The sequence below is a fragment of the Microcebus murinus genome, chromosome 13 (assembly GCF_040939455.1).
Source record: "Microcebus murinus isolate Inina chromosome 13, M.murinus_Inina_mat1.0, whole genome shotgun sequence".
In the NCBI taxonomy this organism is placed as follows: domain Eukaryota; kingdom Metazoa; phylum Chordata; class Mammalia; order Primates; family Cheirogaleidae; genus Microcebus; species Microcebus murinus.
The window spans coordinates 772,105-797,272 of NC_134116.1; the positions used below are offsets into that span (position 1 = coordinate 772,105).

General features: G+C 63.7%; 7 non-coding genes across 7 annotated transcripts; all 7 read left to right on the top strand.

Annotated features, from left to right (window-relative positions):
* Positions 1–2,623: 2,623 nt before the first annotated feature.
* LOC142875241 (5S ribosomal RNA) lies at positions 2,624–2,742 on the top strand. Its single transcript, XR_012922647.1, has one exon. It is a non-coding gene; the product is annotated as a 5S ribosomal RNA (ribosomal RNA).
* A 3,503-nt stretch (positions 2,743–6,245) lies between these two features.
* LOC142875242 (5S ribosomal RNA) lies at positions 6,246–6,364 on the top strand. The gene has a single exon (XR_012922648.1). It is a non-coding gene; the product is annotated as a 5S ribosomal RNA (ribosomal RNA).
* Positions 6,365–9,860: 3,496 nt separating this feature from the next.
* On the top strand, positions 9,861–9,979 carry LOC142875244 (5S ribosomal RNA). Its single transcript, XR_012922650.1, has one exon. It is a non-coding gene; the product is annotated as a 5S ribosomal RNA (ribosomal RNA).
* Positions 9,980–13,486: 3,507 nt separating this feature from the next.
* LOC142875250 (5S ribosomal RNA) lies at positions 13,487–13,605 on the top strand. The gene has a single exon (XR_012922653.1). It is a non-coding gene; the product is annotated as a 5S ribosomal RNA (ribosomal RNA).
* Positions 13,606–17,117: 3,512 nt separating this feature from the next.
* Positions 17,118–17,236, top strand: LOC142875262 (5S ribosomal RNA). The gene has a single exon (XR_012922661.1). It is a non-coding gene; the product is annotated as a 5S ribosomal RNA (ribosomal RNA).
* Positions 17,237–20,741: 3,505 nt separating this feature from the next.
* Positions 20,742–20,860, top strand: LOC142875274 (5S ribosomal RNA). Its single transcript, XR_012922671.1, has one exon. It is a non-coding gene; the product is annotated as a 5S ribosomal RNA (ribosomal RNA).
* Positions 20,861–24,358: 3,498 nt separating this feature from the next.
* Positions 24,359–24,477, top strand: LOC142875286 (5S ribosomal RNA). The gene has a single exon (XR_012922682.1). It is a non-coding gene; the product is annotated as a 5S ribosomal RNA (ribosomal RNA).
* Positions 24,478–25,168: the final 691 nt, after the last annotated feature.

Consider the following 25,168-nt stretch of genomic DNA (forward strand, 5'->3'; position numbering starts at 1 on the left):
CTCTGGCCAGGAGAACCACGAGAGGTGCCCTCTCACCGCTGCTCCTCCTAGCTGAATAGCACTCCGTGGTGTCCACGCGCCACATTTCATTTACGCACTCGTGGGTCGCTGGGCACTCGGGTCGCTTCCAGGTCTTTGCGATTGTGACTTGTGCCCTGACTCTAACCCTAACCCTTACCCAGCCCGTCTCCTCCTCGGCCCCTGCCTGACTGACTCCTTCCCGCCCGGCCTGTCACCTGTCACCGTCCTCTGCCCCTGCCTGACACGCTCCTCCCCGCCCGGGCCGTCACCGTCCTCGGCCCCTGCCTGACGGGGCTCCTCCGTCGCCTGGGCCTTCCAAGGGCTTGGTGTGGACGCTGGTTCCAGGACGCCCTCCCAGGAACCCGGTAGCAGGGCGGCCGCAGCGTCTCGCGCCACCCAACCGTCCGCCGGCCGGCGGCCGGCGCTAAGTGGCCTGCGGGGGACGTGCCCCCACTGTGGGGCGGGCGCCCAGCCTGGTGTCTTCTCTGAGGCCCCGTGGCTGCTTTTCCCCCCCGCAAGGGGAGAGCCGCGGAGGTGGGGACCGCCTCCTCGTGGGGACGTACACCCGGCTCTCCACGTCGGATTCCGGGGCTCTCTGTCCTGCCAGAAGGCCCAGCTGGCCTGCGGGTCCTTAGAGTGGCAAAAACATCCGAAAACTGAGATTGAGGGTCCGGTGGTTGTCTGCACTTTTGTGCTGGGCACCCCAGGGAGGCCCGGGGGCTGGCTGGACAACGCGGTCTGCTGGGCAGGGGGGGGGGTGTGGAGGAGCAACTGATGCCCTTTGCACTTTGGGTAGCAAGTGTCTGAGGTGTCTCTGAGCCCTGCGCCATGTCGGGGGGGTGGGGGTGGGAGGTCGGGGGGGTGGAGGAGCAGGAGGAGGAGGAGGAGGAGGTGGGAAGGGCCGTGGCCTGCAGTCGTGTTCCCGGGGTGGCTTCTTCCACAGGCTGCTTGGCCTGGGCTCCCTGCACCTGGGCCTTTGGAGGACTGGCCCTGTGCTTGCCAACGCTTCCCCTGCAGGGACCCAGAGCTGGGAGGTTGCACCTCTCAGCCCTGGGTCGGGCAGAGCCCCAGCGGGCCATGCCCACAACCTCTCTCAGCACGGGTCCCCCAGAAGGCTCCTTTGGGACCAGGATTCTCTTGCGGGTGACTCTTTAAGGTCTGGCCCCTGGATGGAGGGGCACCAGGAGTAGAGGAGCAGGAAGGGGAAGCGGGTGGCCATGCGAGGGGACACTTTCAGGCCAAGTCCCAGCTTCAGCCTGATCCTCCTGGGAACCCCGGGGTGTACGTCACACCTCCTGGTTGTCCCGCTCTGAGACAAGGAGCCGGGCTTCGCATTCCCCCAGCAGCCAGTCGTGGGCTGAGGACACCTGGGGCGTTGGGAACTCCCTGGCTTCTCCTTGGCTTAACATCTGGAGCTGCTTGTGAATCGTGCCGCCACACACACCCGAGTGCAGGTGTCTTCTGCACAGACTGCGGGCCTCGCTCTTCTGAATGCCGCTAGCTCGCCACCCACCCACGGGTGAACCTGGTCAGGGTACTTTCTCTCGGGGGCAGACTCTGATCCTGGCGGGCTACCGGTGTTTCTGTTTGCTCGTTTCTTTCTTCCATTTCGGGAAAGGCTTCCTTACTGGGTGTGGAAATCTCCTATGCCTTTCCTCGCCTATTCTGTCAGCTTTAAAATTCTCTTTCAGTTGCCACCCTCACAGATGGATTAGGAAACTCTTTCCGGTGCACTCATTAGTGAAATGACCTCAATGAAGCTGGAATCCAATATCTAATCGCCGATTTTTAGCGAGTCCACACGCCAGGGTGGTCGGGGTCCAATGCAGCCCCGGCCAGGCCCAGGCCCCTTGGACCGGGCCACAGGAGGACACAGAGGAGGGTCCCGGCCCCCACGGTCGCGTTGCCGGCAGTTCTCCAAGGGCTTGGGCGTTTTCCAGAGGTAGGAGATGGAGGGGACTGATTTCTTCAGCGCCCCACAAACCACGCCACCCCACCCATGGGACACATCCCTAGAGAGAGAGAGAGACGCCCCATACACTCGCTCCCCTCCCCCATGCGCAGTGCCCCAGCCCGGGCCCGGGGTGAATAGGCGGCAGCCCACCCACAGGGTGGGGGGCGCAGCTGAAAGGGGTTGTCGGGGAGGGCGGCCCCTGCCTGGGGTCAAAGGGCGGGCGACCCGCGCGTGCGCAATCGGCGGCGGCGGCGGCGGCGGCGGCGGCGGCGGCGGGGGCGGCCACGAGCTGGGGGTGGGGGGCGGGTAGGTGAAGGAGGCTGGAAGGTCTCCACCTTGGCGAGTCCAGCAGTGGAGGCGCATCTTGTGTGAGTGTGAGTGAGTGAGTGTGAGTGTGAGTGTGTGTGTGTGTGTGTGTGTGTGTGTGTATAGAGAGACAGCCCCCCCACCCCGGCCCGCCGCTCCCTGCCCGCCCCGCCCCGCCCCGCCTGTCACCCCCGTCCCACGGAGCCCGCCGGACCCGGCCGGTGAACTCAACAGGCCCGGCCCGGCGCCGGTCAGCGCCGGCGCGGGGCCTGGGGCGGGAGGAGGCGGCGGGGAAGCGCAGAGAGGCTCGGCTTCTTGAGCGGGGCAGGGGCGCCCTCCGCCGTCTAGGGCCACACCACCCTGAACGCGCCCGATCTCGTCTGGTCTCGGAAGCTAAGCAGGGTCGGGCCTGGTTAGTACTTGGATGGGAGACCGCCTGGGAATACCGGGTGCCGTAGGCTTCTTCTTTTTTTTTTTTTTGTTTTGCCTCTTGTTCTGTCCCCTTTCTGGGAGCGAGGCGGCGGCCCGGGGTGGGGGTCACCCCCACCCTCAGCGCCCGCCGCGGTGCCTGGCGCCCCAGCCCGCACCGTGGGGCCTCCTCTTGTCCCAAGCCGCGACACCGCCGTCACGCGGCAGCATGCGTGGCTTCTGGACTGTCAGGTCTCAGACCAAAGGTCTGCTCTGTGGGAACCGACACGCTGGAGGAAACCTTGAGAGTCTGAGAGGGGAGGGAGTTCCAGAAGAAGGCCAGGATGTCATTTTGAGGGAGTATGTGACCAGAACTCGTCCCGTTGCTTTTGGGGTTCTATGGGCTACACGTAGGAATCTTTGGTGGTGGCACCTGATGTTGGGGGATCCGGAGTCACACCCAGACCTGCTCCACAGGCCTCCTTTTACTTTTCTCTTCGGATTCATTATTTTTAAAAAGTGTCTCTTATCTCTATGATTGCATTTTCTTTTCTCTCTCTTTTCAAGCAGATGATGGGAGTCCAAGTATTAAGGTGACATGTGTTGCCCGTGCCCCCCTCCCCCCTGTGTTCTTATTCATTTACCTCTGATGTTGTTGCAGCGTATTGTGGGGGTACCAATGTTAAGGTCGGGTACGTTGCCCTCTCCCAGCCTCCCCCCTCGGGTCAGAGCCTCAAGTGCGCCCATCCCCCAGTCGGTGCGCACCCACCCCATTCCTAATGGAGGTGTATGCCCATCCCCTCCCCCCACCCGCCCGACACCCACCCGATGAAGGTGATTCCTCTGTGTCCACTTAGGTGTCCATCGGTTCGTACCCATTTGCTGGTGAGCGCGAGCACGTGGTGCTCGTGTGTCCATTCTTGGGCTACCTGGCTTACTGGAACGGGTTCCAGCTCTGGCCAGGAGAACCACGAGAGGTGCCCTCTCACCGCTGCTCCTCCTAGCTGAATAGCACTCCGTGGTGTCCACGCGCCACATTTCATTTACGCACTCGTGGGTCGCTGGGCACTCGGGTCGCTTCCAGGTCTTTGCGATTGTGACTTGTGCCCTGACTCTAACCCTAACCCTTACCCAGCCCGTCTCCTCCTCGGCCCCTGCCTGACTGACTCCTTCCCGCCCGGCCTGTCACCTGTCACCGTCCTCTGCCCCTGCCTGACACGCTCCTCCCCGCCCGGGCCGTCACCGTCCTCGGCCCCTGCCTGACGGGGCTCCTCCGTCGCCTGGGCCTTCCAAGGGCTTGGTGTGGACGCTGGTTCCAGGACGCCCTCCCAGGAACCCGGTAGCAGGGCGGCCGCAGCGTCTCGCGCCACCCAACCGTCCGCCGGCCGGCGGCCGGCGCTAAGTGGCCTGCGGGGGACGTGCCCCCACTGTGGGGCGGGCGCCCAGCCTGGTGTCTTCTCTGAGGCCCCGTGGCTGCTTTTCCCCCCCGCAAGGGGAGAGCCGCGGAGGTGGGGACCGCCTCCTCGTGGGGACGTACACCCGGCTCTCCACGTCGGATTCCGGGGCTCTCTGTCCTGCCAGAAGGCCCAGCTGGCCTGCGGGTCCTTAGAGTGGCAAAAACATCCGAAAACTGAGATTGAGGGTCCGGTGGTTGTCTGCACTTTTGTGCTGGGCACCCCAGGGAGGCCCGGGGGCTGGCTGGACAACGCGGTCTGCTGGGCAGGGGGGGGGGGGTGTGGAGGAGCAACTGATGCCCTTTGCACTTTGGGTAGCAAGTGTCTGAGGTGTCTCTGAGCCCTGCGCCATGTCGGGGGGGTGGGGGTGGGAGGTCGGGGGGGTGGAGGAGCAGGAGGAGGAGGAGGAGGAGGTGGGAAGGGCCGTGGCCTGCAGTCGTGTTCCCGGGGTGGCTTCTTCCACAGGCTGCTTGGCCTGGGCTCCCTGCACCTGGGCCTTTGGAGGACTGGCCCTGTGCTTGCCAACGCTTCCCCTGCAGGGACCCAGAGCTGGGAGGTTGCACCTCTCAGCCCTGGGTCGGGCAGAGCCCCAGCGGGCCATGCCCACAACCTCTCTCAGCACGGGTCCCCCAGAAGGCTCCTTTGGGACCAGGATTCTCTTGCGGGTGACTCTTTAAGGTCTGGCCCCTGGATGGAGGGGCACCAGGAGTAGAGGAGCAGGAAGGGGAAGCGGGTGGCCATGCGAGGGGACACTTTCAGGCCAAGTCCCAGCTTCAGCCTGATCCTCCTGGGAACCCCGGGGTGTACGTCACACCTCCTGGTTGTCCCGCTCTGAGACAAGGAGCCGGGCTTCGCATTCCCCCAGCAGCCAGTCGTGGGCTGAGGACACCTGGGGCGTTGGGAACTCCCTGGCTTCTCCTTGGCTTAACATCTGGAGCTGCTTGTGAATCGTGCCGCCACACACACCCGAGTGCAGGTGTCTTCTGCACAGACTGCGGGCCTCGCTCTTCTGAATGCCGCTAGCTCGCCACCCACCCACGGGTGAACCTGGTCAGGGTACTTTCTCTCGGGGGCAGACTCTGATCCTGGCGGGCTACCGGTGTTTCTGTTTGCTCGTTTCTTTCTTCCATTTCGGGAAAGGCTTCCTTACTGGGTGTGGAAATCTCCTATGCCTTTCCTCGCCTATTCTGTCAGCTTTAAAATTCTCTTTCAGTTGCCACCCTCACAGATGGATTAGGAAACTCTTTCCGGTGCACTCATTAGTGAAATGACCTCAATGAAGCTGGAATCCAATATCTAATCGCCGATTTTTAGCGAGTCCACACGCCAGGGTGGTCGGGGTCCAATGCAGCCCCGGCCAGGCCCAGGCCCCTTGGACCGGGCCACAGGAGGACACAGAGGAGGGTCCCGGCCCCCACGGTCGCGTTGCCGGCAGTTCTCCAAGGGCTTGGGCGTTTTCCAGAGGTAGGAGATGGAGGGGACTGATTTCTTCAGCGCCCCACAAACCACGCCACCCCACCCATGGGACACATCCCTAGAGAGAGAGAGAGACGCCCCATACACTCGCTCCCCTCCCCCATGCGCAGTGCCCCAGCCCGGGCCCGGGGTGAATAGGCGGCAGCCCACCCACAGGGTGGGGGGCGCAGCTGAAAGGGGTTGTCGGGGAGGGCGGCCCCTGCCTGGGGTCAAAGGGCGGGCGACCCGCGCGTGCGCAATCGGCGGCGGCGGCGGCGGCGGTGGGGGCGGCCACGAGCTGGGGGTGGGGGGCGGGTAGGTGAAGGAGGCTGGAAGGTCTCCACCTTGGCGAGTCCAGCAGTGGAGGCGCATCTTGTGTGAGTGTGAGTGTGAGTGTGTGTGTGTGTGTGTGTGTGTGTGTGTATAGAGAGACAGCCCCCCACCCCGGCCCGCCGCTCCCTGCCCGCCCCGCCCCGCCCCGCCCCGCCTGTCACCCCCGTCCCACGGAGCCCGCCGGACCCGGCCGGTGAACTCAACAGGCCCGGCCCGGCGCCGGTCAGCGCCGGCGCGGGGCCTGGGGCGGGAGGAGGCGGCGGGGAAGCGCAGAGAGGCTCGGCTTCTTGAGCGGGGCAGGGGCGCCCTCCGCCGTCTAGGGCCACACCACCCTGAACGCGCCCGATCTCGTCTGGTCTCGGAAGCTAAGCAGGGTCGGGCCTGGTTAGTACTTGGATGGGAGACCGCCTGGGAATACCGGGTGCCGTAGGCTTCTTCTTCTTTTTTTTTTTGTTTTGCCTCTTGTTCTGTCCCCTTTCTGGGAGCGAGGCGGCGGCCCGGGGTGGGGGTCACCCCCACCCTCAGCGCCCGCCGCGGTGCCTGGCGCCCCAGCCCGCACCGTGGGGCCTCCTCTTGTCCCAAGCCGCGACACCGCCGTCACGCGGCAGCATGCGTGGCTTCTGGACTGTCAGGTCTCAGACCAAAGGTCTGCTCTGTGGGAACCGACACGCTGGAGGAAACCTTGAGAGTCTGAGAGGGGAGGGAGTTCCAGAAGAAGGCCAGGATGTCATTTTGAGGGAGTATGTGACCAGAACTCGTCCCGTTGCTTTTGGGGTTCTATGGGCTACACGTAGGAATCTTTGGTGGTGGCACCTGATGTTGGGGGATCCGGAGTCACACCCAGACCTGCTCCACAGGCCTCCTTTTACTTTTCTCTTCGGATTCATTATTTTTAAAAAGTGTCTCTTATCTCTATGATTGCATTTTCTTTTCTCTCTCTTTTCAAGCAGATGATGGGAGTCCAAGTATTAAGGTGACATGTGTTGCCCGTGCCCCCCTCCCCCCTGTGTTCTTATTCATTTACCTCTCATGTTGTTGCAGCGTATTGTGGGGGTACCAATGTTAAGGTCGGGTACGTTGCCCTCTCCCAGCCTCCCCCCTCGGGTCAGAGCCTCAAGTGCGCCCATCCCCCAGTCGGTGCGCACCCACCCCATTCCTAATGGAGGTGTATGCCCATCCCCTCCCCCCACCCGCCCGACACCCACCCGATGAAGGTGATTCCTCTGTGTCCACTTAGGTGTCCATCGGTTCGTACCCATTTGCTGGTGAGCGCGAGCACGTGGTGCTCGTGTGTCCATTCTTGGGCTACCTGGCTTACTGGAACGGGTTCCAGCTCTGGCCAGGAGAACCACGAGAGGTGCCCTCTCACCGCTGCTCCTCCTAGCTGAATAGCACTCCGTGGTGTCCACGCGCCACATTTCATTTACGCACTCGTGGGTCGCTGGGCACTCGGGTCGCTTCCAGGTCTTTGCGATTGTGACTTGTGCCCTGACTCTAACCCTAACCCTTACCCAGCCCGTCTCCTCCTCGGCCCCTGCCTGACTGACTCCTTCCCGCCCGGCCTGTCACCTGTCACCGTCCTCTGCCCCTGCCTGACACGCTCCTCCCCGCCCGGGCCGTCACCGTCCTCGGCCCCTGCCTGACGGGGCTCCTCCGTCGCCTGGGCCTTCCAAGGGCTTGGTGTGGACGCTGGTTCCAGGACGCCCTCCCAGGAACCCGGTAGCAGGGCGGCCGCAGCGTCTCGCGCCACCCAACCGTCCGCCGGCCGGCGGCCGGCGCTAAGTGGCCTGCGGGGGACGTGCCCCCACTGTGGGGCGGGCGCCCAGCCTGGTGTCTTCTCTGAGGCCCCGTGGCTGCTTTTCCCCCCCGCAAGGGGAGAGCCGCGGAGGTGGGGACCGCCTCCTCGTGGGGACGTACACCCGGCTCTCCACGTCGGATTCCGGGGCTCTCTGTCCTGCCAGAAGGCCCAGCTGGCCTGCGGGTCCTTAGAGTGGCAAAAACATCCGAAAACTGAGATTGAGGGTCCGGTGGTTGTCTGCACTTTTGTGCTGGGCACCCCAGGGAGGCCCGGGGGCTGGCTGGACAACGCGGTCTGCTGGGCAGGGGGGGGGGTGTGGAGGAGCAACTGATGCCCTTTGCACTTTGGGTAGCAAGTGTCTGAGGTGTCTCTGAGCCCTGCGCCATGTCGGGGGGGTGGGGGTGGGAGGTCGGGGGGGTGGAGGAGCAGGAGGAGGAGGAGGAGGAGGTGGGAAGGGCCGTGGCCTGCAGTCGTGTTCCCGGGGTGGCTTCTTCCACAGGCTGCTTGGCCTGGGCTCCCTGCACCTGGGCCTTTGGAGGACTGGCCCTGTGCTTGCCAACGCTTCCCCTGCAGGGACCCAGAGCTGGGAGGTTGCACCTCTCAGCCCTGGGTCGGGCAGAGCCCCAGCGGGCCATGCCCACAACCTCTCTCAGCACGGGTCCCCCAGAAGGCTCCTTTGGGACCAGGATTCTCTTGCGGGTGACTCTTTAAGGTCTGGCCCCTGGATGGAGGGGCACCAGGAGTAGAGGAGCAGGAAGGGGAAGCGGGTGGCCATGCGAGGGGACACTTTCAGGCCAAGTCCCAGCTTCAGCCTGATCCTCCTGGAAACCCCGGGGTGTACGTCACACCTCCTGGTTGTCCCGCTCTGAGACAAGGAGCCGGGCTTCGCATTCCCCCAGCAGCCAGTCGTGGGCTGAGGACACCTGGGGCGTTGGGAACTCCCTGGCTTCTCCTTGGCTTAACATCTGGAGCTGCTTGTGAATCGTGCCGCCACACACACCCGAGTGCAGGTGTCTTCTGCACAGACTGCGGGCCTCGCTCTTCTGAATGCCGCTAGCTCGCCACCCACCCACGGGTGAACCTGGTCAGGGTACTTTCTCTCGGGGGCAGACTCTGATCCTGGCGGGCTACCGGTGTTTCTGTTTGCTCGTTTCTTTCTTCCATTTCGGGAAAGGCTTCCTTACTGGGTGTGGAAATCTCCTATGCCTTTCCTCGCCTATTCTGTCAGCTTTAAAATTCTCTTTCAGTTGCCACCCTCACAGATGGATTAGGAAACTCTTTCCGGTGCACTCATTAGTGAAATGACCTCAATGAAGCTGGAATCCAATATCTAATCGCCGATTTTTAGCGAGTCCACACGCCAGGGAGGTCGGGGTCCAATGCAGCCCCGGCCAGGCCCAGGCCCCTTGGACCGGGCCACAGGAGGACACAGAGGAGGGTCCCGGCCCCCACGGTCGCGTTGCCGGCAGTTCTCCAAGGGCTTGGGCGTTTTCCAGAGGTAGGAGATGGAGGGGACTGATTTCTTCAGCGCCCCACAAACCACGCCACCCCACCCATGGGACACATCCCTAGAGAGAGAGAGAGACGCCCCATACACTCGCTCCCCTCCCCCATGCGCAGTGCCCCAGCCCGGGCCCGGGGTGAATAGGCGGCAGCCCACCCACAGGGTGGGGGGCGCAGCTGAAAGGGGTTGTCGGGGAGGGCGGCCCCTGCCTGGGGTCAAAGGGCGGGCGACCCGCGCGTGCGCAATCGGCGGCGGCGGCGGCGGCGGTGGGGGCGGCCACGAGCTGGGGGTGGGGGGCGGGTAGGTGAAGGAGGCTGGAAGGTCTCCACCTTGGCGAGTCCAGCAGTGGAGGCGCATCTTGTGTGAGTGTGAGTGTGAGTGTGTGTGTGTGTGTGTGTGTGTGTGTGTATAGAGAGACAGCCCCCCACCCCGGCCCGCCGCTCCCTGCCCGCCCCGCCCCGCCCCGCCTGTCACCCCCGTCCCACGGAGCCCGCCGGACCCGGCCGGTGAACTCAACAGGCCCGGCCCGGCGCCGGTCAGCGCCGGCGCGGGGCCTGGGGCGGGAGGAGGCGGCGGGGAAGCGCAGAGAGGCTCGGCTTCTTGAGCGGGGCAGGGGCGCCCTCCGCCGTCTAGGGCCACACCACCCTGAACGCGCCCGATCTCGTCTGGTCTCGGAAGCTAAGCAGGGTCGGGCCTGGTTAGTACTTGGATGGGAGACCGCCTGGGAATACCGGGTGCCGTAGGCTTCTTCTTTTTTTTTTTTTTGTTTTGCCTCTTGTTCTGTCCCCTTTCTGGGAGCGAGGCGGCGGCCCGGGGTGGGGGTCACCCCCACCCTCAGCGCCCGCCGCGGTGCCTGGCGCCCCAGCCCGCACCGTGGGGCCTCCTCTTGTCCCAAGCCGCGACACCGCCGTCACGCGGCAGCATGCGTGGCTTCTGGACTGTCAGGTCTCAGACCAAAGGTCTGCTCTGTGGGAACCGACACGCTGGAGGAAACCTTGAGAGTCTGAGAGGGGAGGGAGTTCCAGAAGAAGGCCAGGATGTCATTTTGAGGGAGTATGTGACCAGAACTCGTCCCGTTGCTTTTGGGGTTCTATGGGCTACACGTAGGAATCTTTGGTGGTGGCACCTGATGTTGGGGGATCCGGAGTCACACCCAGACCTGCTCCACAGGCCTCCTTTTACTTTTCTCTTCGGATTCATTATTTTTAAAAAGTGTCTCTTATCTCTATGATTGCATTTTCTTTTCTCTCTCTTTTCAAGCAGATGATGGGAGTCCAAGTATTAAGGTGACATGTGTTGCCCGTGCCCCCCTCCCCCCTGTGTTGTTATTCATTTACCTCTGATGTTGTTGCAGCGTATTGTGGGGGTACCAATGTTAAGGTCGGGTACGTTGCCCTCTCCCAGCCTCCCCCCTCGGGTCAGAGCCTCAAGTGCGCCCATCCCCCAGTCGGTGCGCACCCACCCCATTCCTAATGGAGGTGTATGCCCATCCCCTCCCCCCACCCGCCCGACACCCACCCGATGAAGGTGATTCCTCTGTGTCCACTTAGGTGTCCATCGGTTCGTACCCATTTGCTGGTGAGCGCGAGCACGTGGTGCTCGTGTGTCCATTCTTGGGCTACCTGGCTTACTGGAACGGGTTCCAGCTCTGGCCAGGAGAACCACGAGAGGTGCCCTCTCACCGCTGCTCCTCCTAGCTGAATAGCACTCCGTGGTGTCCACGCGCCACATTTCATTTACGCACTCGTGGGTCGCTGGGCACTCGGGTCGCTTCCAGGTCTTTGCGATTGTGACTTGTGCCCTGACTCTAACCCTAACCCTTACCCAGCCCGTCTCCTCCTCGGCCCCTGCCTGACTGACTCCTTCCCGCCCGGCCTGTCACCTGTCACCGTCCTCTGCCCCTGCCTGACACGCTCCTCCCCGCCCGGGCCGTCACCGTCCTCGGCCCCTGCCTGACGGGGCTCCTCCGTCGCCTGGGCCTTCCAAGGGCTTGGTGTGGACGCTGGTTCCAGGACGCCCTCCCAGGAACCCGGTAGCAGGGCGGCCGCAGCGTCTCGCGCCACCCAACCGTCCGCCGGCCGGCGGCCGGCGCTAAGTGGCCTGCGGGGGACGTGCCCCCACTGTGGGGCGGGCGCCCAGCCTGGTGTCTTCTCTGAGGCCCCGTGGCTGCTTTTCCCCCCCGCAAGGGGAGAGCCGCGGAGGTGGGGACCGCCTCCTCGTGGGGACGTACACCCGGCTCTCCACGTCGGATTCCGGGGCTCTCTGTCCTGCCAGAAGGCCCAGCTGGCCTGCGGGTCCTTAGAGTGGCAAAAACATCCGAAAACTGAGATTGAGGGTCCGGTGGTTGTCTGCACTTTTGTGCTGGGCACCCCAGGGAGGCCCGGGGGCTGGCTGGACAACGCGGTCTGCTGGGCAGGGGGGGGGGTGTGGAGGAGCAACTGATGCCCTTTGCACTTTGGGTAGCAAGTGTCTGAGGTGTCTCTGAGCCCTGCGCCATGTCGGGGGGGTGGGGGTGGGAGGTCGGGGGGGTGGAGGAGCAGGAGGAGGAGGAGGAGGAGGTGGGAAGGGCCGTGGCCTGCAGTCGTGTTCCCGGGGTGGCTTCTTCCACAGGCTGCTTGGCCTGGGCTCCCTGCACCTGGGCCTTTGGAGGACTGGCCCTGTGCTTGCCAACGCTTCCCCTGCAGGGACCCAGAGCTGGGAGGTTGCACCTCTCAGCCCTGGGTCGGGCAGAGCCCCAGCGGGCCATGCCCACAACCTCTCTCAGCACGGGTCCCCCAGAAGGCTCCTTTGGGACCAGGATTCTCTTGCGGGTGACTCTTTAAGGTCTGGCCCCTGGATGGAGGGGCACCAGGAGTAGAGGAGCAGGAAGGGGAAGCGGGTGGCCATGCGAGGGGACACTTTCAGGCCAAGTCCCAGCTTCAGCCTGATCCTCCTGGGAACCCCGGGGTGTACGTCACACCTCCTGGTTGTCCCGCTCTGAGACAAGGAGCCGGGCTTCGCATTCCCCCAGCAGCCAGTCGTGGGCTGAGGACACCTGGGGCGTTGGGAACTCCCTGGCTTCTCCTTGGCTTAACATCTGGAGCTGCTTGTGAATCGTGCCGCCACACACACCCGAGTGCAGGTGTCTTCTGCACAGACTGCGGGCCTCGCTCTTCTGAATGCCGCTAGCTCGCCACCCACCCACGGGTGAACCTGGTCAGGGTACTTTCTCTCGGGGGCAGACTCTGATCCTGGCGGGCTACCGGTGTTTCTGTTTGCTCGTTTCTTTCTTCCATTTCGGGAAAGGCTTCCTTACTGGGTGTGGAAATCTCCTATGCCTTTCCTCGCCTATTCTGTCAGCTTTAAAATTCTCTTTCAGTTGCCACCCTCACAGATGGATTAGGAAACTCTTTCCGGTGCACTCATTAGTGAAATGACCTCAATGAAGCTGGAATCCAATATCTAATCGCCGATTTTTAGCGAGTCCACACGCCAGGGAGGTCGGGGTCCAATGCAGCCCCGGCCAGGCCCAGGCCCCTTGGACCGGGCCACAGGAGGACACAGAGGAGGGTCCCGGCCCCCACGGTCGCGTTGCCGGCAGTTCTCCAAGGGCTTGGGCGTTTTCCAGAGGTAGGAGATGGAGGGGACTGATTTCTTCAGCGCCCCACAAACCACGCCACCCCACCCATGGGACACATCCCTAGAGAGAGAGAGAGACGCCCCATACACTCGCTCCCCTCCCCCATGCGCAGTGCCCCAGCCCGGGCCCGGGGTGAATAGGCGGCAGCCCACCCACAGGGTGGGGGGCGCAGCTGAAAGGGGTTGTCGGGGAGGGCGGCCCCTGCCTGGGGTCAAAGGGCGGGCGACCCGCGCGTGCGCAATCGGCGGCGGCGGCGGCGGCGGGGGCGGCCACGAGCTGGGGGTGGGGGGCGGGTAGGTGAAGGAGGCTGGAAGGTCTCCACCTTGGCGAGTCCAGCAGTGGAGGCGCATCTTGTGTGAGTGTGAGTGAGTGAGTGTGAGTGTGAGTGTGTGTGTGTGTGTGTGTGTGTGTGTGTATAGAGAGACAGCCCCCCACCCCGGCCCGCCGCTCCCTGCCCGCCCCGCCCCGCCCCGCCTGTCACCCCCGTCCCACGGAGCCCGCCGGACCCGGCCGGTGAACTCAACAGGCCCGGCCCGGCGCCGGTCAGCGCCGGCGCGGGGCCTGGGGCGGGAGGAGGCGGCGGGGAAGCGCAGAGAGGCTCGGCTTCTTGAGCGGGGCAGGGGCGCCCTCCGCCGTCTAGGGCCACACCACCCTGAACGCGCCCGATCTCGTCTGGTCTCGGAAGCTAAGCAGGGTCGGGCCTGGTTAGTACTTGGATGGGAGACCGCCTGGGAATACCGGGTGCCGTAGGCTTCTTCTTCTTTTTTTTTTTGTTTTGCCTCTTGTTCTGTCCCCTTTCTGGGAGCGAGGCGGCGGCCCGGGGTGGGGGTCACCCCCACCCTCAGCGCCCGCCGCGGTGCCTGGCGCCCCAGCCCGCACCGTGGGGCCTCCTCTTGTCCCAAGCCGCGACACCGCCGTCACGCGGCAGCATGCGTGGCTTCTGGACTGTCAGGTCTCAGACCAAAGGTCTGCTCTGTGGGAACCGACACGCTGGAGGAAACCTTGAGAGTCTGAGAGGGGAGGGAGTTCCAGAAGAAGGCCAGGATGTCATTTTGAGGGAGTATGTGACCAGAACTCGTCCCGTTGCTTTTGGGGTTCTATGGGCTACACGTAGGAATCTTTGGTGGTGGCACCTGATGTTGGGGGATCCGGAGTCACACCCAGACCTGCTCCACAGGCCTCCTTTTACTTTTCTCTTCGGATTCATTATTTTTAAAAAGTGTCTCTTATCTCTATGATTGCATTTTCTTTTCTCTCTCTTTTCAAGCAGATGATGGGAGTCCAAGTATTAAGGTGACATGTGTTGCCCGTGCCCCCCTCCCCCCTGTGTTCTTATTCATTTACCTCTGATGTTGTTGCAGCGTATTGTGGGGGTACCAATGTTAAGGTCGGGTACGTTGCCCTCTCCCAGCCTCCCCCCTCGGGTCAGAGCCTCAAGTGCGCCCATCCCCCAGTCGGTGCGCACCCACCCCATTCCTAATGGAGGTGTATGCCCATCCCCTCCCCCCACCCGCCCGACACCCACCCGATGAAGGTGATTCCTCTGTGTCCACTTAGGTGTCCATCGGTTCGTACCCATTTGCTGGTGAGCGCGAGCACGTGGTGCTCGTGTGTCCATTCTTGGGCTACCTGGCTTACTGGAACGGGTTCCAGCTCTGGCCAGGAGAACCACGAGAGGTGCCCTCTCACCGCTGCTCCTCCTAGCTGAATAGCACTCCGTGGTGTCCACGCGCCACATTTCATTTACGCACTCGTGGGTCGCTGGGCACTCGGGTCGCTTCCAGGTCTTTGCGATTGTGACTTGTGCCCTGACTCTAACCCTAACCCTTACCCAGCCCGTCTCCTCCTCGGCCCCTGCCTGACTGACTCCTTCCCGCCCGGCCTGTCACCTGTCACCGTCCTCTGCCCCTGCCTGACACGCTCCTCCCCGCCCGGGCCGTCACCGTCCTCGGCCCCTGCCTGACGGGGCTCCTCCGTCGCCTGGGCCTTCCAAGGGCTTGGTGTGGACGCTGGTTCCAGGACGCCCTCCCAGGAACCCGGTAGCAGGGCGGCCGCAGCGTCTCGCGCCACCCAACCGTCCGCCGGCCGGCGGCCGGCACTAAGTGGCCTGCGGGGGACGTGCCCCCACTGTGGGGCGGGCGCCCAGCCTGGTGTCTTCTCTGAGGCCCCGTGGCTGCTTTTCCCCCCCGCAAGGGGAGAGCCGCGGAGGTGGGGACCGCCTCCTCGTGGGGACGTACACCCGGCTCTCCACGTCGGATTCCGGGGCTCTCTGTCCTGCCAGAAGGCCCAGCTGGCCTGCGGGTCCTTAGAGTGGCAAAAACATCCGAAAACTGAGATTGAGGGTCCGGTGGTTGTCTGCACTTTTGTGCTGGGCACCCCAGGGAGGCCCGGGGGCTGGCTGGACAACGCGGTCTGCTGGGCAGGGGGGGGGTGTGGAGGAGCAACTGATGCCCTTTGCACTTTGGGTAGCAAGTGTCTGAGGTGTCTCTGAGCCCTGCGCCATGTCGGGGGGGTGGGGGTGGGAGGTCGGGGGGGTGGAGGAGCAGGAGGAGGAGGAGGAGGAGGTGGGAAGGGCCGTGGCCTGCAGTCGTGTTCCCGGGGTGGCTTCTTCCACAGGCTGCTTGGCCTGGGCTCCCTGCACCTGGGCCTTTGGAGGACTGGCCCTGTGCTTGCCAACGCTTCCCCTGCAGGGACCCAGAGCTGGGAGGTTGCACCTCTCAGCCCTGGGTCGGGCAGAGCCCCAGCGGGCCATGCCCACAACCTCTCTCAGCACGGGTCCCCCAGAAGGCTCCTTTGGGACCAGGATTCTCTTGCGGGTGACTCTTTAAGGTCTGGCCCCTGGATGGAGGGGCACCAGGAGTAGAGGAGCAGGAAGGGGAAGCGGGTGGCCATGCGAGGGGACACTTTCAGGCCAAGTCCCAGCTTCAGCCTGATCCTCCTGGGAACCCCGGGGTGTACGTCACACCTCCTGGTTGTCCCGCTCTGAGACAAGGAGCCGGGCTTCGCATTCCCCCAGCAGCCAGTCGTGGGCTGAGGACACCTGGGGCGTTGGGAACTCCCTGGCTTCTCCTTGGCTTAACATCTGGAGCTGCTTGTGAATCGTGCCGCCACACACACCCGAGTGCAGGTGTCTTCTGCACAGACTGCGGGCCTCGCTCTTCTGAATGCCGCTAGCTCGCCACCCACCCACGGGTGAACCTGGTCAGGGTACTTTCTCTCGGGGGCAGACTCTGATCCTGGCGGGCTACCGGTGTTTCTGTTTGCTCGTTTCTTTCTTCCATTTCGGGAAAGGCTTCCTTACTGGGTGTGGAAATCTCCTATGCCTTTCCTCGCCTATTCTGTCAGCTTTAAAATTCTCTTTCAGTTGCCACCCTCACAGATGGATTAGGAAACTCTTTCCGGTGCACTCATTAGTGAAATGACCTCAATGAAGCTGGAATCCAATATCTAATCGCCGATTTTTAGCGAGTCCACACGCCAGGGTGGTCGGGGTCCAATGCAGCCCCGGCCAGGCCCAGGCCCCTTGGACCGGGCCACAGGAGGACACAGAGGAGGGTCCCGGCCCCCACGGTCGCGTTGCCGGCAGTTCTCCAAGGGCTTGGGCGTTTTCCAGAGGTAGGAGATGGAGGGGACTGATTTCTTCAGCGCCCCACAAACCACGCCACCCCACCCATGGGACACATCCCTAGAGAGAGAGAGAGACGCCCCATACACTCGCTCCCCTCCCCCATGCGCAGTGCCCCAGCCCGGGCCCGGGGTGAATAGGCGGCAGCCCACCCACAGGGTGGGGGGCGCAGCTGAAAGGGGTTGTCGGGGAGGGCGGCCCCTGCCTGGGGTCAAAGGGCGGGCGACCCGCGCGTGCGCAATCGGCGGCGGCGGCGGCGGCGGCGGCGGGGGCGGCCACGAGCTGGGGGTGGGGGGCGGGTAGGTGAAGGAGGCTGGAAGGTCTCCACCTTGGCGAGTCCAGCAGTGGAGGCGCATCTTGTGTGAGTGTGAGTGAGTGAGTGTGAGTGTGAGTGTGTGTGTGTGTGTGTGTGTGTGTGTGTATAGAGAGACAGCCCCCCACCCCGGCCCGCCGCTCCCTGCCCGCCCCGCCCCACCCCGCCTGTCACCCCCGTCCCACGGAGCCCGCCGGACCCGGCCGGTGAACTCAACAGGCCCGGCCCGGCGCCGGTCAGCGCCGGCGCGGGGCCTGGGGCGGGAGGAGGCGGCGGGGAAGCGCAGAGAGGCTCGGCTTCTTGAGCGGGGCAGGGGCGCCCTCCGCCGTCTAGGGCCACACCACCCTGAACGCGCCCGATCTCGTCTGGTCTCGGAAGCTAAGCAGGGTCGGGCCTGGTTAGTACTTGGATGGGAGACCGCCTGGGAATACCGGGTGCCGTAGGCTTCTTCTTTTTTTTTTTTTTGTTTTGCCTCTTGTTCTGTCCCCTTTCTGGGAGCGAGGCGGCGGCCCGGGGTGGGGGTCACCCCCACCCTCAGCGCCCGCCGCGGTGCCTGGCGCCCCAGCCCGCACCGTGGGGCCTCCTCTTGTCCCAAGCCGCGACACCGCCGTCACGCGGCAGCATGCGTGGCTTCTGGACTGTCAGGTCTCAGACCAAAGGTCTGCTCTGTGGGAACCGACACGCTGGAGGAAACCTTGAGAGTCTGAGAGGGGAGGGAGTTCCAGAAGAAGGCCAGGATGTCATTTTGAGGGAGTATGTGACCAGAACTCGTCCCGTTGCTTTTGGGGTTCTATGGGCTACACGTAGGAATCTTTGGTGGTGGCACCTGATGTTGGGGGATCCGGAGTCACACCCAGACCTGCTCCACAGGCCTCCTTTTACTTTTCTCTTCGGATTCATTATTTTTAAAAAGTGTCTCTTATCTCTATGATTGCATTTTCTTTTCTCTCTCTTTTCAAGCAGATGATGGGAGTCCAAGTATTAAGGTGACATGTGTTGCCCGTGCCCCCCTCCCCCCTGTGTTCTTATTCATTTACCTCTGATGTTGTTGCAGCGTATTGTGGGGGTACCAATGTTAAGGTCGGGTACGTTGCCCTCTCCCAGCCTCCCCCCTCGGGTCAGAGCCTCAAGTGCGCCCATCCCCCAGTCGGTGCGCACCCACCCCATTCCTAATGGAGGTGTATGCCCATCCCCTCCCCCCACCCGCCCGACACCCACCCGATGAAGGTGATTCCTCTGTGTCCACTTAGGTGTCCATCGGTTCGTACCCATTTGCTGGTGAGCGCGAGCACGTGGTGCTCGTGTGTCCATTCTTGGGCTACCTGGCTTACTGGAACGGGTTCCAGCTCTGGCCAGGAGAACCACGAGAGGTGCCCTCTCACCGCTGCTCCTCCTAGCTGAATAGCACTCCGTGGTGTCCACGCGCCACATTTCATTTACGCACTCGTGGGTCGCTGGGCACTCGGGTCGCTTCCAGGTCTTTGCGATTGTGACTTGTGCCCTGACTCTAACCCTAACCCTTACCCAGCCCGTCTCCTCCTCGGCCCCTGCCTCACTGACTCCCTCCCGCCCGGCCTGTCACCTGTCACCGTCCTCTGCCCCTGCCTGACACGCTCCTCCCCGCCCGGGCCGTCACCGTCCTCGGCCCCTGCCTGACGGGGCTCCTCCGTCGCCTGGGCCTTCCAAGGGCTTGGTGTGGACGCTGGTTCCAGGACGCCCTCCCAGGAACCCGGTAGCAGGGCGGCCGCAGCGTCTCGCGCCACCCAACCGTCCGCCGGCCGGCGGCCGGCGCTAAGTGGCCTGCGGGGGACGTGCCCCCACTGTGGGGCGGGCGCCCAGCCTGGTGTCTTCTCTGAGGCCCCGTGGCTGCTTTTCCCCCCCGCAAGGGGAGAGCCGCGGAGGTGGGGACCGCCTCCTCGTGGGGACGTACACCCGGCTCTCCACGTCGGATTCCGGGGCTCTCTGTCCTGCCAGAAGGCCCAGCTGGCCTGCGGGTCCTTAGAGTGGCAAAAACATCCGAAAACTGAGATTGAGGGTCCGGTGGTTGTCTGCACTTTTGTGCTGGGCACCCCAGGGAGGCCCGGGGGCTGGCTGGACAACGCGGTCTGCTGGGCGGGGGGGGGTGTGGAGGAGCAACTGATGCCCTTTGCACTTTGGGTAGCAAGTGTCTGAGGTGTCTCTGAGCCCTGCGCCATGTCGGGGGGGTGGGGGTGGGAGGTCGGGGGGGTGGAGGAGCAGGAGGAGGAGGAGGAGGAGGTGGGAAGGGCCGTGGCCTGCAGTCGTGTTCCCGGGGTGGCTTCTTCCACAGGCTGCTTGGCCTGGGCTCCCTGCACCTGGGCCTTTGGAGGACTGGCCCTGTGCTTGCCAACGCTTCCCCTGCAGGGACCCAGAGCTGGGAGGTTGCACCTCTCAGCCCTGGGTCGGGCAGAGCCCCAGCGGGCCATGCCCACAACCTCTCTCAGCACGGGTCCCCCAGAAGGCTCCTTTGGGACCAGGATTCTCTTGCGGGTGACTCTTTAAGGTCTGGCCCCTGGATGGAGGGGCACCAGGAGTAGAGGAGCAGGAAGGGGAAGCGGGTGGCCATGCGAGGGGACACTTTCAGGCCAAGTCCCAGCTTCAGCCTGATCCTCCTGGGAACCCCGGGGTGTACGTCACACCTCCTGGTTGTCCCGCTCTGAGACAAGGAGCCGGGCTTCGCATTCCCCCAGCAGCCAGTCGTGGGCTGAGGACACCTGGGGCGTTGGGAACTCCCTGGCTTCTCCTTGGCTTAACATCTGGAGCTGCTTGTGAATCGTGCCGCCACACACACCCGAGTGCAGGTGTCTTCTGCACAGACTGCGGGCCTCGCTCTTCTGAATGCCGCTAGCTCGCCACCCACCCACGGGTGAACCTGGTCAGGGTACTTTCTCTCGGGGGCAGACTCTGATCCTGGCGGGCTACCGGTGTTTCTGTTTGCTCGTTTCTTTCTTCCATTTCGGGAAAGGCTTCCTTACTGGGTGTGGAAATCTCCTATGCCTTTCCTCGCCTATTCTGTCAGCTTTAAAATTCTCTTTCAGTTGCCACCCTCACAGATGGATTAGGAAACTCTTTCCGGTGCACTCATTAGTGAAATGACCTCAATGAAGCTGGAATCCAATATCTAATCGCCGATTTTTAGCGAGTCCACACGCCAGGGTGGTCGGGGTCCAATGCAGCCCCGGCCAGGCCCAGGCCCCTTGGACCGGGCCACAGGAGGACACAGAGGAGGGTCCCGGCCCCCACGGTCGCGTTGCCGGCAGTTCTCCAAGGGCTTGGGCGTTTTCCAGAGGTAGGAGATGGAGGGGACTGATTTCTTCAGCGCCCCACAAACCACGCCACCCCACCCATGGGACACATCCCTAGAGAGAGAGAGAGACGCCCCATACACTCGCTCCCCTCCCCCATGCGCAGTGCCCCAGCCCGGGCCCGGGGTGAATAGGCGGCAGCCCACCCACAGGGTGGGGGGCGCAGCTGAAAGGGGTTGCCGGGGAGGGCGGCCCCTGCCTGGGGTCAAAGGGCGGGCGACCCGCGCGTGCGCAATCGGCGGCGGCGGCGGCGGCGGGGGCGGCCACGAGCTGGGGGTGGGGGGCGGGTAGGTGAAGGAGGCTGGAAGGTCTCCACCTTGGCGAGTCCAGCAGTGGAGGCGCATCTTGTGTGAGTGTGAGTGAGTGAGTGTGAGTGTGAGTGTGTGTGTGTGTGTGTGTGTGTGTGTGTATAGAGAGACAGCCCCCCACCCCGGCCCGCCGCTCCCTGCCCGCCCCGCCCCGCCCCGCCTGTCACCCCCGTCCCACGGAGCCCGCCGGACCCGGCCGGTGAACTCAACAGGCCCGGCCCGGCGCCGGTCAGCGCCGGCGCGGGGCCTGGGGCGGGAGGAGGCGGCGGGGAAGCGCAGAGAGGCTCGGCTTCTTGAGCGGGGCAGGGGCGCCCTCCGCCGTCTAGGGCCACACCACCCTGAACGCGCCCGATCTCGTCTGGTCTCGGAAGCTAAGCAGGGTCGGGCCTGGTTAGTACTTGGATGGGAGACCGCCTGGGAATACCGGGTGCCGTAGGCTTCTTCTTTTTTTTTTTTTTGTTTTGCCTCTTGTTCTGTCCCCTTTCTGGGAGCGAGGCGGCGGCCCGGGGTGGGGGTCACCCCCACCCTCAGCGCCCGCCGCGGTGCCTGGCGCCCCAGCCCGCACCGTGGGGCCTCCTCTTGTCCCAAGCCGCGACACCGCCGTCACGCGGCAGCATGCGTGGCTTCTGGACTGTCAGGTCTCAGACCAAAGGTCTGCTCTGTGGGAACCGACACGCTGGAGGAAACCTTGAGAGTCTGAGAGGGGAGGGAGTTCCAGAAGAAGGCCAGGATGTCATTTTGAGGGAGTATGTGACCAGAACTCGTCCCGTTGCTTTTGGGGTTCTATGGGCTACACGTAGGAATCTTTGGTGGTGGCACCTGATGTTGGGGGATCCGGAGTCACACCCAGACCTGCTCCACAGGCCTCCTTTTACTTTTCTCTTCGGATTCATTATTTTTAAAAAGTGTCTCTTATCTCTATGATTGCATTTTCTTTTCTCTCTCTTTTCAAGCAGATGATGGGAGTCCAAGTATTAAGGTGACATGTGTTGCCCGTGCCCCCCTCCCCCCTGTGTTCTTATTCATTTACCTCTGATGTTGTTGCAGCGTATTGTGGGGGTACCAATGTTAAGGTCGGGTACGTTGCCCTCTCCCAGCCTCCCCCCTCGGGTCAGAGCCTCAAGTGCGCCCATCCCCCAGTCGGTGCGCACCCACCCCATTCCTAATGGAGGTGTATGCCCATCCCCTCCCCCCACCCGCCCGACACCCACCCGATGAAGGTGATTCCTCTGTGTCCACTTAGGTGTCCATCGGTTCGTACCCATTTGCTGGTGAGCGCGAGCACGTGGTGCTCGTGTGTCCATTCTTGGGCTACCTGGCTTACTGGAACGGGTTCCAGCTCTGGCCAGGAGAACCACGAGAGGTGCCCTCTCACCGCTGCTCCTCCTAGCTGAATAGCACTCCGTGGTGTCCACGCGCCACATTTCATTTACGCACTCGTGGGTCGCTGGGCACTCGGGTCGCTTCCAGGTCTTTGCGATTGTGACTTGTGCCCTGACTCTAACCCTAACCCTTACCCAGCCCGTCTCCTCCTCGGCCCCTGCCTGACTGACTCCTTCCCGCCCGGCCTGTCACCTGTCACCGTCCTCTGCCCCTGCCTGACACGCTCCTCCCCGCCCGGGCCGTCACCGTCCTCGGCCCCTGCCTGACGGGGCTCCTCCGTCGCCTGGGCCTTCCAAGGGCTTGGTGTGGACGCTGGTTCCAGGACGCCCTCCTAGGAACCCGGTAGCAGGGCGGCCGCAGCGTCTCGCGCCACCCAACCGTCCGCCGGCCGGCGGCCGGCGCTAAGTGGCCTGCGGGGGACGTGCCCCCACTGTGGGGCGGGCGCCCAGCCTGGTGTCTTCTCTGAGGCCCCGTGGCTGCTTTTCCCCCCCGCAAGGGGAGAGCCGCGGAGGTGGGGACCGCCTCCTCGTGGGGACGTACACCCGGCTCTCCACGTCGGATTCCGGGGCTCTCTGTCCTGCCAGAAGGCCCAGCTGGCCTGCGGGTCCTTAGAGTGGCAAAAACATCCGAAAACTGAGATTGAGGGTCCGGTGGTTGTCTGCACTTTTGTGCTGGGCACCCCAGGGAGGCCCGGGGGCTGGCTGGACAACGCGGTCTGCTGGGCAGGGGGGGGGGGGTGTGGAGGAGCAACTGATGCCCTTTGCACTTTGGGTAGCAAGTGTCTGAGGTGTCTCTGAGCCCTGCGCCATGTCGGGGGGGTGGGGGTGGGAGGTCGGGGGGGTGGAGGAGCAGGAGGAGGAGGAGGAGGAGGTGGGAAGGGCCGTGGCCTGCAGTCGTGTTCCCGGGGTGGCTTCTTCCACAGGCTGCTTGGCCTGGGCTCCCTGCACCTGGGCCTTTGGAGGACTGGCCCTGTGCTTGCCAACGCTTCCCCTGCAGGGACCCAGAGCTGGGAGGTTGCACCTCTCAGCCCTGGGTCGGGCAGAGCCCCAGCGGGCCATGCCCACAACCTCTCTCAGCACGGGTCCCCCAGAAGGCTCCTTTGGGACCAGGATTCTCTTGCGGGTGACTCTTTAAGGTCTGGCCCCTGGATGGAGGGGCACCAGGAGTAGAGGAGCAGGAAGGGGAAGCGGGTGGCCATGCGAGGGGACACTTTCAGGCCAAGTCCCAGCTTCAGCCTGATCCTCCTGGGAACCCCGGGGTGTACGTCACACCTCCTGGTTGTCCCGCTCTGAGACAAGGAGCCGGGCTTCGCATTCCCCCAGCAGCCAGTCGTGGGCTGAGGACACCTGGGGCGTTGGGAACTCCCTGGCTTCTCCTTGGCTTAACATCTGGAGCTGCTTGTGAATCGTGCCGCCACACACACCCGAGTGCAGGTGTCTTCTGCACAGACTGCGGGCCTCGCTCTTCTGAATGCCGCTAGCTCGCCACCCACCCACGGGTGAACCTGGTCAGGGTACTTTCTCTCGGGGGCAGACTCTGATCCTGGCGGGCTACCGGTGTTTCTGTTTGCTCGTTTCTTTCTTCCATTTCGGGAAAGGCTTCCTTACTGGGTGTGGAAATCTCCTATGCCTTTCCTCGCCTATTCTGTCAGCTTTAAAATTCTCTTTCAGTTGCCACCCTCACAGATGGATTAGGAAACTCTTTCCGGTGCACTCATTAGTGAAATGACCTCAATGAAGCTGGAATCCAATATCTAATCGCCGATTTTTAGCGAGTCCACACGCCAGGGAGGTCGGGGTCCAATGCAGCCCCGGCCAGGCCCAGGCCCCTTGGACCGGGCCACAGGAGGACACAGAGGAGGGTCCCGGCCCCCACGGTCGTGTTGCCGGCAGTTCTTCAAGGGCTTGGGCGTTTTCCAGAGGTAGGAGATGGAGGGGACTGATTTCTTCAGCGCCCCACAAACCACGCCACCCCACCCATGGGACACATCCCTAGAGAGAGAGAGAGACGCCCCATACACTCGCTCCCCTCCCCCATGCGCAGTGCCCCAGCCCGGGCCCGGGGTGAATAGGCGGCAGCCCACCCACAGGGTGGGGGGCGCAGCTGAAAGGGGTTGTCGGGGAGGGCGGCCCCTGCCTGGGGTCAAAGGGCGGGCGACCCGCGCGTGCGCAATCGGCGGCGGCGGCGGCGGCGGTGGGGGCGGCCACGAGCTGGGGGTGGGGGGCGGGTAGGTGAAGGAGGCTGGAAGGTCTCCACCTTGGCGAGTCCAGCAGTGGAGGCGCATCTTGTGTGAGTGTGAGTGTGAGTGTGTGTGTGTGTGTGTGTGTGTGTGTGTATAGAGAGACAGCCCCCCACCCCGGCCCGCCGCTCCCTGCCCGCCCCGCCCCGCCCCGCCTGTCACCCCCGTCCCACGGAGCCCGCCGGACCCGGCCGGTGAACTCAACAGGCCCGGCCCGGCGCCGGTCAGCGCCGGCGCGGGGCCTGGGGCGGGAGGAGGCGGCGGGGAAGCGCAGAGAGGCTCGGCTTCTTGAGCGGGGCAGGGGCGCCCTCCGCCGTCTAGGGCCACACCACCCTGAACGCGCCCGATCTCGTCTGGTCTCGGAAGCTAAGCAGGGTCGGGCCTGGTTAGTACTTGGATGGGAGACCGCCTGGGAATACCGGGTGCCGTAGGCTTCTTCTTTTTTTTTTTTTTGTTTTGCCTCTTGTTCTGTCCCCTTTCTGGGAGCGAGGCGGCGGCCCGGGGTGGGGGTCACCCCCACCCTCAGCGCCCGCCGCGGTGCCTGGCGCCCCAGCCCGCACCGTGGGGCCTCCTCTTGTCCCAAGCCGCGACACCGCCGTCACGCGGCAGCATGCGTGGCTTCTGGACTGTCAGGTCTCAGACCAAAGGTCTGCTCTGTGGGAACCGACACGCTGGAGGAAACCTTGAGAGTCTGAGAGGGGAGGGAGTTCCAGAAGAAGGCCAGGATGTCATTTTGAGGGAGTATGTGACCAGAACTCGTCCCGTTGCTTTTGGGGTTCTATGGGCTACACGTAGGAATCTTTGGTGGTGGCACCTGATGTTGGGGGATCCGGAGTCACACCCAGACCTGCTCCACAGGCCTCCTTTTACTTTTCTCTTCGGATTCATTATTTTTAAAAAGTGTCTCTTATCTCTATGATTGCATTTTCTTTTCTCTCTCTTTTCAAGCAGATGATGGGAGTCCAAGTATTAAGGTGACATGTGTTGCCCGTGCCCCCCTCCCCCCTGTGTTGTTATTCATTTACCTCTGATGTTGTTGCAGCGTATTGTGGGGGTACCAATGTTAAGGTCGGGTACGTTGCCCTCTCCCAGCCTCCCCCCTCGGGTCAGAGCCTCAAGTGCGCC